Genomic DNA, 14,525 nt, shown 5'->3' on the forward strand with positions numbered 1-14,525 from the left:
GAAGCCCTTGGATGAACAATGAAATCCAGAATCCCCTGAGAGCCAGATCAGAGACATTCAAGTCTGGAGATCAAGAATGCTACAAGAAGTGCAGGTGCGATCTCTGGAAAGCCATGTCTCGGGCAAAGTGGAGATTCCGGACTGGACTGGAGTCAAAAAGGGATGCTTGACAGGTGTGGCACGGTTTGAATGCCATAACCTCCTACAAAGCTAAATCTTGCAATCTGGAGGACAACAGAGCTTCAGTTCCAGATGAGAATGCCTTCTATGCTCGCTTTCACCACCACAACAGGGAGGAACCATCACACACACCCATGTCTCCCGGTGATCCTTTGGCCTCAGTTTCTGAAGATGACATGCAGCTGCCTTCAAGAGAGAGAATCCAAGGAAAGCATCCGGTCTGGATGGAGTACCTGGCCGAGTACGGAAGACCTGTGCCGACCAGATGGTGTAGTCACGGATATCTTCAACCTTTCACTCTAGCAGAATGTGGTACCCACCTGCTTCAAGCAAGTGTCAATTGTACCAGTGCACAAGAAGAGTGTAGTAACCCACCTCAATGAAGATCGCCCAGTGGCACTTACATCCACAGTGAGGAAATGTTTTGAGAAGAGGTTAATGTTGAAGCATATGTCTGAATGGCGACTTGGATCAGCTCCATTTCGCCTGCCAAAGCAGCAGGTCTACAGCAGATGCTATCTCAATGGCTCTTCACACAACCCTGGAACATCTGGACAGCAAAGATGCATACATCAGGATGCTCTTCATTGATTAAAACTCAGCATTTAACACCATCACCACCTCAAAACTAATTTGTAAACTCCAAGACCTGGGTCTCAGTAGATTTCCTCACTTGTAGACCCCAGTCAGTTCAGATTGGCAAAAACATCTCCTCCACAATCTCTATCTGCACAGGAGCACTGCAAGGATATGTACTTAGCTTCCTGCTATACTCACTGTACACCTATGATAATGTAGCTAAGTGCAGCTCCATCGCCGTATACAAGTATGCTGACAACACCACCGTTGTGGGCTGTATCAAAGTGGGTGATGAATCAGCATACAGGAGAGAGATCGAAAACATGGCTGAGTGGTGTATTAACAACAATCTCCCTCTCACTCAATGTCAATAAGACCAAGGAACTGGTTGTAGACTTCAGGAGAGGGAAACCAAAGGTCCATGAGCCAGTAATCTTCAAATTTTCAGAGGTGGAGATCATCAGTAACTTTAAATTCCTGAGTGTCACTATCTCAGAGGATCTTTCCTAGACCCCTTATGTAAATATTATTTTGAAGAAGGCATGACAGTGGCTCTACTTCCTTAGGAGTCTGCAGAGGTTTGACATTGAAAACCTTGGACAATTTGATTCATACTGGGAACAATGGTTTAACTACATAATGCCTCATAGGCCTGATTTTATTCTCACAAATCAATGAACATGTTGTAAAAAATAGATCACTCCCTACTTGTACATACTCAGATAAATACTTTGTGGAAATTTGTGATATATATGATTATATGATATGTATGTACAATGTCTGAAATACATCTTATGGAAATGTTTGTTTGATGATGAACTTCAATAAAAAAATAAATTACAAAAAGAAAGAAAGCCTTGTCAAACTTCTATGGATGTGTGGTAGAAAGTGTGCTGACTGGCTGCTTTGCAGCCTGGTATGGGAAGACCAATGCCAGTTTCTGTTCTATATATTTGCTAAGTACGCCCGCAATAAAAGAATCTCAGAGTTATATATGGTGACATAAATGTACCCTGATAACAAATTTTACTTTGAACTTTGAATTAGGTTATTCGGCCCATTGGGTCTATTCCACCATTTTATCATGGCTGATTTATTATCCCTCCTCCTGCCTTCTCCCCATCTTTGATGCCCTACCCAGTTGAGAAACTATCAATCACTACTTTAAGTATACCCAATGACCTGGCCACCACAGCAGTCTGAAGCAATGAATTTCACAAATTCCCCACCCTCTGACTAAAGCAATTCTTCTTGATTTATGTTCTAAAAGGACATTCTTCTATTCTGAGGCTGTGCCCTCTGGTCCTAGACTCCCTCACCCTAAGGTACATTCTCTCCACCTCCACTCAATCTAGACTTTTCACTATTTCATAGGTTTCAATGACAGCTCCTCTCATTCTTCTAAACTCAAGTGAGTACAGGACAAGAGCAATTAAATGCTCCTCGTACATTAAGCCTTTCATTCCCAGGATCATTCTTGTCAACCTCCTCTGGATCCTCTCCAAAGCCTGCACATCTTTTTTTAGATAAGGGGCCAAAAGATGCTCACTATACTCCCAGTACAGTCTGACCAATGCCCATAAAGCCTCAGCATTACATCCTTGCTCTTGTATTCTAGTCCTCTCAAAATAATCACTAGCATTGCATTTGTCTTCAACCTCTAGGGAATCCTGCATGAGGTCTCCCAAGTCCCTTTGCTCCTCTGATTTCGGAATTGGCTCCCCATTTAGACAATAGTATAGGTTATCTTCTGACTGATTCTCTCTCCTCTATTCTTAGCCCTCGGCAGAGTGAGCCCTTGGTGACTGGTTTGCACATTTTCTTGGCAACACTCAGAAATTCACGCATGTTGTAATGATCAGCTAGTTGCATGATATCCTGCCATCTGTTTGGACAACATATTTGGAAGACGTGTTTGGACAACACCCAATAAAGGAATATGACAGAATGATCAAATGAGTATATGTTCTTGAGATCCAAGAGAATGTGACAAGTTGGATCCAAAATGCATTCGGTACCACAGAATGCAGGATGTCAATGGATATTTTAGTGTCTAGAAGCTTGCTTGCTTTGGAATTCTGCAGAACCCTTGCATTGTCCAGTAGATATCAACTTAAATATTTAGAGGATGGGCATCTTGAGGAAAAGTTTATTTGATATAAATTTTGCGAGTGATTGATGGTCAGGAAGAAAACTTCAGAGTGCAGGAAAAGATATTCTTCCTGATTCTCAGGGGAAGGAGGCAGGAAACGGTATTCAGACTGAGAAGTGTGAAGTAAAATTCTTGGGGAAGGTGAACAAAGCAAGGAAATACAAAATAAATCATGGAATAAAGCAACGAGGAACAGAGAGAGATGTGTAAATCGACATCCATGGATCCCTGAATGTTGTAGACCAGGTGGATATGATGATTAAGAAGACATCGGGGATATTTTGCTGGCCAAGACACAGAATAAAAGAGCAGAAGGATTATGATGGAATGAGTAAGGCAACAGCTAATGCTTTTCAAATGTTAATGGTCACCACATCACAGGAAGGTGTGATCGCTCCGCAGAGGATAGACAAAATATTTTACATGGAGTATGCTAAGGATGCAATTTTTTGGTGAAACGAGCAGGTCTGGCACGATGTTCTTCAAACAGCAAATGAGAGAAAGAACTGCAGAACCAACTGCAGAAAATAAAGCCTTATAAAGCATCAGCATCACATCTCCGCTTTTATATATTAGACCTCTTGAAATCAATACTAATATTGCATTTGCCTTCCTCACCACTAACTCAACCTGCAAGTTAACCTTTAGGGTGTTCTGCATAAGGACTTTCAAGTCCCTTTGCATCTCAGATTTTTCGACTTTCTCCCCCGTTTAGAAAATAGTCTGCACATTTATTCCTTCTGTGCATGACCATGCATTCTCCAACATTGTATTTCAGTTGCCACTTTCTTGCCCATTTGCCTAATCTGTCTAAGTCCTTCTGCAGCCTACCTGTTTCCTCAACACTACCTGCCCCTCCACCAACCTTCATATTATCTGCAAACTTGGCAACAAAGCCATCAAAAGGAGTACTTTTAGTGATAGACTAAGACAACTGTGCTGCTCCAAAGAGCGCTATATGAGGTCATTCTTACCCTCAGCCATTAAGCTCTATAATGAGTCAACCTATAGCTGGGGAAGTGATGAACCCCTCCCCTTTTGTTAGTCTGTTTGAGGTAACTTATTTTTTTATTCTTTCTTACTTCTCTTCTGATATTTGTATATATGTGCACTTGTAATGCTTACTGTGACACTGTACCCAATTTCCTTTGGGATCAATAAAGCATCTCTCGATCTATCTGTCCATCTATTTATCTGTCATCTCCTTGTCCCCCATTATTATTTCTCTGGCCTTATTTTCTTGCAGTCCAATATCACCATTCTTCTCTCCTTTATTTTTATATACTTGAAAAAGCTTTTTCTATCCACCTAGATATTGTTTGCTAGCTTGCTTTCCTACTTCATCTTTTCCCTCCCAATGATTCTTTTAGTTGCTTTCTGTAGGCTTTTAAATGCTTTCCAAATCTCTACCTTCCCAATAATGTTTTGCTTTGCTGTATGCCCTCTCTTTTGCTTCTACATCAGCTTTGACTTCCCTTGTCAGCCACAGTTGCACTATTTTGCCATTTGAGTATTCCTTTGTTTTTGAAATACATCTATCCTGCACATTCCTCATTTTTTCCCCCAGAAACTCAAGTCTTTGCTGCTCTGCTGTTATCCCTGCTAGCATTTCCTTCCAATTTTCTTTGGCCATCTCCTCTCTCATACCACTGTGATTTCCTTTACTCCACTGCTATGCCAGCCTTTACTTTCTCCCAAACAAATTTCAAGTTAAACTCAGTCATATTGTGATCAGTGCCTCCTAAGGGTTCTTTTACCTTAAGCTCCCTAATCACCCACGGTTCATTACATAACACCCAATCCAGTATAGCTGATCCCCTAGTAGGCTCGATGACAAACTGCTCTAAAAAGCCAACTCGTAGACATTCAACAAATTCACTCTTATGGGATCCATTACCAACTTGATTTTCCCAATTGTCCTGCATGTTGAAATCCCCCATGATTACCATAACATTGTCCTTTTTACGTGCCTTTTCTATTTCCTGTTGCAATCTGTGGTCCACATCTCAGCCACTGTTGGGAGGCCTGTATATAGCTGCCATCAAGGTACTTTTACCCTTGCCGATTCTTAATTCAACCCACAAGGGTTCAACATCTTCCGATCCCATGTCACATCTTTCTTCTGATTTGATGACATTCTTTATCAGCAGAGTCACACCACCCCCTCTGCTGACATTCCCATCCCTCTGATACAAAGTGTAACCTTGGACATTCAGCTCCCATCTACAACCATTGCTCAGCCACGATTCAGGGATGGCCTCAACCTCATACCCTATCATCTGTAGAAGTGCAACAAGATCATGCATCTTATTTCTTATACTCCATGCATTGAGATATAACATGTTGAGTATTGTATTTGCTACGCTTTTTGATTCTGCATCCATAATGCACTGATATTCACCATGTAGGCTGCTATTTTGTCCTGTCATCTGTCTGCCCTTCCTAACAGTCTGACTGCACGCTATCTTTGCTTTTTTACCATCCCTCCTATCCTGAGTCCCTTCACTCCAGTTCCCATCCTTTTGTCAAAATAGTTTAAACCCTCCTCACCAGCTCCAACAAACCTGCCCATGACAATACTTGTCCCCCTTGGGTTGAGGTGCAACCCATCCCCCTTTTGTACAAGTCATACCCCCCCCCCCCCAGAAGAGATCCCAGTGATCCAAGAACCTGCACCAGCTTCTCAGCCTCAAATTTATCTGCCAAGTCGTCTTGTTTCTACACTCGCTAGTGCACGGCATAGGCAGCAGTCATGAAATTACTACCCTGGAGGTCCTATTTCTCAGCTTTCTGCCTAGCGCTCTAAATTCTCTCTTTAGAACCTCTTCGTTTTTCCTTCCTATGTCATTGGTACCAATATGTACCAAGACACCTGGCTGCTCCCACTCCCCCTGCAAAATGCTCCGGATGCGATCTGAGACGTACCTGACCCTGACATCCGAGTGTCCCATTCATGTCCAGAGAACCTCCTGACTCTTCCTCGGACTATTGAGTCCCCTATCACTACTGCTCCCTCGTCTCCCTCTTCCCCTTCTGCACTACGGATCCATACTCAATGCCAGTAACCTGGTCTCTATGGCATTCTCCTGGGTGGTCATCCCACACAGCAGTATCCACAACGGTATATTTATTATTGAGGGGAATGGCCACAGGGGTGTTCTGCACGAACTGCCTATTCACCTTCTCATTTCTTCACCTGGCAGTCACCCAACTATCCGCTTCCTGCAACTTAAGGGTGACTGCTTCCCTGTAACTTCGATCGATGATCTCCTCATTCTCCCATACAAGCTGAGAGTCATCCAACTGCTGCTCCAGATCCCTAATGTGGTCTTCAAGGAGCTGGTCTTCAGTTGGATGCACTTCATGCAGATGTAGTTCCCTGGGAGACTCTGGCCATTTAAACTACACAAAGTATCCCTGCCAGACAGTGTAAGAAAGAAGGGAAACTTAACAGAAACTGACCCAGATCCAATGCCCCTTCCTTTGATCCAAAGCTTGACACTCCCACTCTCACCACTGGCTCACTCCCAACAACGGCCACTCCGCTTGTCCCTTTTGCACTTTTATTTACTCCTCTCTGTACTGTTCCCACCACTGATTGAGCTGCCGGAATGACAGTGAATGCCCGCAAAGATCTCATTTCAAATAAGCGTCACTAAGCTGTGAGACTCCTTCTCACTGTGCACTGCTGCCGCCACTGGTTGGGCCAGCAGAATAAAGTGGCCACTGAATTTTTATTTTCTTCTTATATATTGTCTGAATACTGATTATTTGATATATCAGATTATTATTGTCACATTGGTTTGAGGTACAGTGTCTGATGGTTGTCATGGACACGATGGCCAGATTCCTTGCAGTCTGATTGTATGACTCCATCACTCAGAGAAGTCATGGACAGGTTTTGTAATGGTTAGGGTTAATATGGGTAGGACTCATCATGAACAGTACTGGGGTCTTGTCACGGATAATTTTTCCAAGCATTTGGCGGAGGAGGAGGGGGTGTCATTGAGGTGACCTGAAGTAAGTTTGAAATAACTTTTGCAGTCAGTAGGAAGCTCACACTTCTCAGTGCAGAAAAGATAAATTGCAGTTTTCATTAGTGATTTTTTTGTCAGAGTTAAGCACATCACCTGAGAACTTCAACTCTGAAAAGCAAAGCGAGTATCCATTGCAAAACCAGCTGACCTCTGTGCTACTCAATGTGACAGTGATGTCAGTCCAACAATTTCTGAGTTGCTTTTCCATTGTGGCAAACAATTTGCTGATGACACTACATTGATTGGCCTTACTTCAAACAATAACAAGGTAGTTTACAGGGAAGAAGTCATCTCTCTGACACAGTGGTGTCAAGAAAACAACCTCTCCCTCAATGTTGCAAAAACAAAGGAGCTAGTTGTGGATTACAGGAGGAATGGGGACGGGCTAACCCCTATTGTCATCAATGGATCTGGAATTGAGAGGGTAAACAGCTTTAAGTTCCTCGGTACCCACATCACCGAGGACCTCACGTGGTCTATACACACCAGCTGTGTGGTGAAAAAGGCACAACAGTACCTCCTTCACCTCAGACAGTTGAGAAAGTTTGATATGGGCCCCCAAATCCTAAGAACTTTCTACAGGGACACAATTGAGAGCATCCTGACTGGCTGCATCACTGCCTGGTATGGGAACTGTACCTCCCTTAATCACAGGACTCTGCAGAGAGTGGTGCGGACAGCCCAGCACGGTAGTTAACACGAGGAAATCTGCAGATGCTGGAAATTCAAACAACACACACAAAATGCTGGTGGAACACAGCAGGCCAGACAGCATCTATAGGGAGAAGCGCTGTCTCGGCCCGAAACGTTGACAGTGCTTCTCCCTATAGATGCTGCCTGGCCTGCTGTGTTCCACCAGCATTTTGTGTGTGTTGCCAGCACAGTAGGTGTCAACCTCCCATGATTCAGAACATTTACAAGGACAGGTGTGTAAAAAGGGCCCATAGGATCATTAGGGACCTGAATCACCCCAACCACAAACCTTTCTAGCTACTACCATCTGAGATTAGGTACCGCAGCATAAAAGCCAGGACCAACAGGCTCCAGGACAGTTTCTTCCACCAGGCCATCAGATTTATTAACTCACGCTGATTTGAGTGTATTTTATGTTACATTGACTGTGGTATTTATTATAAATTACTATGATTGCACACTGCACATTTAGATGGAGACGTAACGTAAAGATTTTTACTCCTCGTGTATGTGAAGGATGTAAGAAATAAAGTCAATTCAATTCAACATGGGAGGATTTTTAAAGATTAGTCAGTTATTGCTGATTATCCATCATTCTGCTTTAAACCAATGCAATTCCAATCAGGTCAAATTTATTGTCATTTAACTATATACATGTATGTAACGTATATAAGCATATAATGAACATAGAAACGAGACAACGTTTCTCTTAACCAGGATGTAAAGCACAGTAGCACACATAACACATGATAAGTTATGAAGGTAAAGATAAAATGTACAGATGAATCTCACATAAATAACAAATTGAAGTGCATTAGTATTAAATATTGTAAGCTACAGAACAGATTAACTATGTGGCAGGGAGTTCAGAAGCCTAATGGCCTGGGGAAAGAAATTGTTTCTGATCCTGACAGTTCTTGTTTTTGTGCATTGTAGTCTCCTCCTGTCAAAGCAGATGCTGGATAGATGGGTGGGATCCTTAATAATACTATGGGCCCTGCATACACAGTGCTTCTGATAAATATCTCTGATGGATGGTAGGGAGACTCCAATGATTCTCTCAGCCGTTCTCACAATCCTTTGTCGGGACTTCTGGTCCAATGTTCAACTGCTCCCATACCAGATGGAGATGCAACTTGTCAGGACGTTCTCAATGGTGCTCCAAAACTCCGCCAAAAGATTAGCATCAGTGTTGAGCCAAGCAGAAGTTAGAGCAGACAGTATCCTCTGATGCAGACTCCATACTGTTGCCCCATTTACCACACTCCACTAATTATGTGCATCTATCAGGTCTACTGGAATCTGCTGTTGTGCTTACATTGTGTAGTGACTGCATCACTCCCCAGACATTCTCTCTTCGCCCCCACCCATCAGGCAGAAGATTCAGAAGCCTAAAAGCACATGCCAGCAGGCTCAAGGGGATCTGCAATCCCATGGTTATAAGATTATTGAATGGTTCCCCAGTATTTGACCTCTTGACCTCACCATCTACTTCATTATAGCCTTGTACCTCATTGTTTACCTGCACTTTCTCTGTAACTGTAACACTCTACTCTGCACTCTGTTATTGCTTTACTACCTCAAAGCCTTGTTGTAACGAAATGATCTCAATGGATGCATGCAAAAGAGAGAGTTTTACAGAAAAAAATCAATATGCGATGTAATATAAAACAGACCTCGAGAGTAAATCTAGTTGAACCTCAATGAGCTCAGTGCTGTGAACTAAAGTCCTTCACTAAAATCAATTTAACAGAAGTTCAAGAACTAATTACTCAGCTAAAACCATCCACTTGTTTTCTTGATCGTATTCCCACAGGCTTCTTTAAAGAAACTTCTGACACTCGAATCAACAATGAACTTGACATAGTTAATGGCACACTAGTTTCTGGCATTTTTCTGGATTTCTTATAAAATGCAGTAGTTAAAACCTTGCTTAAGAAAAATAATCTGGATTGCTCTGCTTTGGACAATATTACACCTATTACTTACATAAAGTAAAATTTTAGAGAAAGTAGTTTTTCACAATTACGGTAAGTGATAACTTGAATAAAAATTCTATTCTTCTCCAAGTATTAATCATGTTTTAGAACAAATCTTGTACCGAAACTGCATTGCTTAAAGTAGTTAATGACTTATCTCTTAATGCCGACACAGACAACATATCATTTCTTGTTTTCTTAGATTTGAGTGTGGCATTTGATACCGTAGATCACAGCGCTCTCATAAACCACCGTAGTCAATGGGAAGGTCTCTCTGGTATTGCCTTAAGCTGGTTTCAATCTTATATAACAGGAAGAAAATTCTCTGTTAGCTGTGGTGATTGAGTGTCTAAAATCCATGATATTGTGTGTGGTGTGCCACAAGGATCAATTCTTGGCCTGTTGTTGTTCTTACTCTATGTGCTCCCATTAGGTCAGGTTATTCAGAACACAGGGTGAATTACCATAGCTATGCAGACGACACACAACTGTATTTGTCTATACCGCCAGATGACCCTGAGGCTCTAAACTCTCTAGTCCAGTGTCTTACTAGCATTACAGAATGGATGGGTTTGAATTTCCTTAAACTAAAGAAGGAAGAAATCAGAAGTTTTGGTATTTTGGTAGCAATAATAAAGGTGTGAATCTTAGAAACAAATGATCATCTGGCCATACAAATCAAGCCAGAAATTTTAAAAATCGGCATTATTGTTGACTCTGAGCTAAATTTCAAATCACAGATTAACCATATTACTCAGACTGTGTTCTTTCATTAAAGGAACATTGCAAGCATTTGATTTCTTATAACATCTCAAGATGCAGAAAAATTAATACACACTTGCGTTTTTAACAGATTAGACTACTGTAATGCTCTTCTTTCGGGATTGCCTAAGAAAGATTTTTTAAAAATTTGCTGCAAGAATCTTAACCAAAAAAAGAAAATCTGAGCAAAATTCCCCTGTTCTGGCATCATTACCCTGGCTGCCTACGTCCTTTAGGATCAATTTTAAAATACTCTTAATTGTATATAAGGCTCTGAATAATTTAACTCTTCCCTCCATATATTTTGGAATGTCTATCCGCTTGCCACCTTAATCTACTGACCGAGTTACGCCAGGCTAGTACAGTGGAACTTCCAAAACACTTCTTATAGACCTACTTTTGAAATTTGCCCTACTTATAAAATTACTTAATGCCTATTGATGTTAATTACATTTATATAATTTGGTATTTTCAATTATATTTTATTCTGATAATGTTTGTTTTTACTGATTATTTTTAATTTTGTCTCATATTTATGACTATTGATTTATCTCTACAATCTATGTCAAGAACTCTGAGCCTGTATCTTAATGTATGAAAGGTGCTCTATAACTAAAGTTGTTATTATTATTATTATTATTAATAAACAGTTCTTCACTCTACCTCAGTTCATATGACAATAATAGACAAATTTACCAATTCACATGTGTCCTGCGACTAACTTCTTTCAGCAGGAGTGAATTCTCCTGAAGAGTTCTCTGCATCTCAGAGCAAAGAATTAGTTTCTCTCACATGGTTTGCTTGGGAGTTGGAAATATTGCCTTTTTGCTATACTCTATTCTCGCCTTGTTGTGAAGTTGAATCAGAATAGTTATATATCACAGTCCAATGCTGTGATTTACTTGTAATAATATAAACTATAAATAATAAGGATAATAAAGTTTGGCTATGTAACCTTCAACACAATTCACCCCAGTGATCAGTGTGGGCTTGGTTTCGTGTGTCTAGCGATTAGCCCATCAAGGATTCCTTTGCAAACTGCAGTTCCATCTCTTTAGTAAGTAAGCTTTGCAAATGCCCTGAAAATTGACCCATCTCCTCTTCCAATCAAAGTCTGTATACATTTGCAAAACCATACATTAACATCTGAAACTTTGTTTCAGAACTTCTGTGTGTGGTTGTGGACAGATGCTCATAGATTCTCAGGATATCCTATCAAACATGCTTTGTTATTCATAACTGCTGAGATGACAAATAATCCTTTGATTTCTCTGTGTCAATATTTATACCTATGTTTAGTGTTTGAAACATTAGAACATATCCTTGCACAGTACCAAATGCCTGCATAAGGTTGCTCTGACTTTATGTGTTTTGCCAGAAATTTACAAAATTACAAAACCATCCTGTCATATTTCAATACTTATTAATTGAAAAGGAGCTGAGAAAAAAACAGAACTTACATATAGGATTTTTCAGGCTTTCAGTTTAAATGTCTGTTGGCTTGACAAAACTTTCTCAGAGTATGGTCAATTTACAAAAATCTAGTTTGATATACATCCGTATCGTCTGATAATAAATTCAGGGTGTCACATGTACTGCTTTCAATTACAGTGATTTCATACTGAAGTGGGCAAAAGTCTTCTTGCTGAAGGTTTGGTTATCAGGAGATAAAAGGGAATAAGAGATCTGACCAGAATTTCACGAATGTTGACAAAAGGCATGATTAAATTGATAATATTGACAGAAGCCAATTTAAAATGCAGTGTGCTGTTATAGAGGACAGTTTGAGGGATTAATATGATTAACCCCTACAATGTATTACTAAATCTACTATCTCACATGCTTAGCAAAAAAGATTTGCTTACCATTATTCCAACGTTTCTTCTCTGCTGTGAAGATTTCTTCTCAGTGTTAACTTCTGGTCTTGTCCCTTCACTTAAACTCTACATTCTCCTCCCATTGTTCTTATAAAAGAAGTATAGCAGGACAATTAATGAATGTAAGCTGAGTGTTCACCCAATGCGTTTTTCAATGGCATTGGAAGAGATAAAAATAAATTTCTGTGGAGCATAAATGCTTGGACCAAATAGCCTGTTTCTGTGGAGGAGTTGTTTTTGTTTTATGTAATTCATGAATCAGAACAAATGTTACATAATTATTGCTTTAAGTCTAAATTCCCATTTGGTCTAGGTTTCCTCATCTTTGAGTAATATTCTTTAACAGCTTTAGGTAACTGAAACCAATCTAATTTAGATCTGCAATGAGCAATTGTCCTGACAACAATTGCCATTTATAGAGTGAGTTTAAGCAGTTTTTGTTTGAGAAGAAATTCCAGAAGAACATCAACAAATAGCAGACATATACATAGGTCATCAAACATTGATGACCTATATTTCCCAATGAAACAGACAGGCTTCTCTAAAATAGATTCAGCACCGCCTGGTTAGGAATGTTTCTTTAAGATATTGAAGACACCTCTCAAAGAAGGGCAGAAGGGAAATCTAGTAACTGCCTAATATACCCATTGGTTTAAAGGACCATAGCTGATGGTTATGAGTCTAATCAAGTGATGATATATGTCCATCTCTGTTATTTTCCCAGACTTCACCATTACATGGCTTGGCTACAGTTCTTGACTATGGAAGGTGACAAAGAATGGGTTAGCAGCAGGGGGGAGAAGGTAACAAGCGATGCATGTGGACACCTTCTGTTGCTGGCAAAACAGAGTGCAGGTTCAATGGTAAATCGAAGTCAACGTGAATTTATTATCAAAGTCCAGATACACTCAGCGGCCACCTTATTGGCTATACCTGTACACCTGCATGTTAAGAAAAACTTACCAGCCAACATGTGGCAGCAACTCAATGCTTAAAAACATGCAGACAAGATGAAGAGGTTTTGATGTTGTTCAGACGAAACATCAGAATGGGGGGGATAAAAATTAAGCGACTATGACCATGGAAAGTATGTTGGTGCCAGATGAGGTGTTTTGAGTATCTCAGAAAATGCTAAACTCTTGGGATTCTCATGCACAACAGTCTCTAGAGTTTACAGAGAATGGTGCAAAATCATCTAGTGAGCAGCAGTTCTGCAGTACCTTGCTAATGAGAGAGAACAGAAGAGAATGGCCATACTTGTTCAAGCTGACCGGAAGGTGGCAATGATTCAAATAACCACATGTTCAACAGTGCTGTACAGAAGAGTGTCTCTGAAAATGCATATCGTGCGTATCTTGATGTGGGTGGGCTTACTGCAGCAGAAGACTGAAATACCAACTTCTAGCAGCACGTATATCCACTGCGATGAAGGGCTTTGAGAGGCTGGTGATGAAACAGATCAATTCCTGCCTGAGGAATTAATTAGAACCACTCCGATTTGCCTACCGTCACAACAGGTCAACACCGGATGCTGCTTCATTGGTTCTTCACTCAGCCCTGGAATATCTGGACAGTGAAGAGGCGTACATCAGTTTGCTATTCATAGGTTTCAATACAATCAATACGATTAATCAATAAGCTCCAAACGTAGACTTTAATACCTCCTGTGCAACTGTATTCTTGATTTCCTCACCTGCAGATCCCAGTCAGTTCAGGTTGGCAACAACATCTCCACAATCTCCATCAGCACAAGTGCACCACAAGGCTGTGTGCTTAGACCCCTGCTCTACTCGTTTTATACATATGACTACACTTACGGTTGTTTCTTTATATCTCATGTGAATGCCCACAAAGAATAATCTCAGGGTTGTATAAGATGACATACAGTATAAGTATATTGGTAATAAATTTATTTTGCAATTTGATCACACTGGGTTCCAATCCCGTACCTAATAAGTTGGCCACTGAGTGTAGATGCAATTTATAGTGTTAATCATCTTCTACTATGGTTTAACGATAGTGATCTGGACAATTGGATCTGGACAGTTTGCATCATCTCTTGTGAAAGTCAAGGTAGCAGGGGAGAAGAGGGAATAAAATTGGCAAAGGAGTGAATACTTTCACTGCCATAGTGTTGTTGGTGTGTATTTAATATTTCAGTAATATTGTAAATATATTGCATTCTTTGTTGTTTACATAATTATTACAGGTGATATGTAAAAGTGCTTGAATGGCGCTCGTTGTCACACTACTATGTCATAAATGC

General features: G+C 40.5%; 1 long non-coding RNA gene across 1 annotated transcript in view; it reads right to left on the reverse strand.

Annotated features, from left to right (window-relative positions):
- LOC140713986 (uncharacterized) overlaps positions 1–14,525 on the reverse strand; it is a 44,438-nt gene that overhangs the window by 16,763 nt on the left and 13,150 nt on the right. The window contains exons 3-4 of the long non-coding RNA XR_012095798.1: positions 13,766–13,825; positions 12,248–12,346 (exon numbers count right to left, since the gene is read on the reverse strand). This is a non-coding gene — a long non-coding RNA (uncharacterized lncRNA). The remainder of the gene's footprint in view (positions 1–12,247; positions 12,347–13,765; positions 13,826–14,525) is intronic.

The sequence above is a fragment of the Hemitrygon akajei genome, chromosome 20 (genome assembly GCF_048418815.1).
Source record: "Hemitrygon akajei chromosome 20, sHemAka1.3, whole genome shotgun sequence".
Lineage (NCBI taxonomy): Eukaryota > Metazoa > Chordata > Chondrichthyes > Myliobatiformes > Dasyatidae > Hemitrygon > Hemitrygon akajei.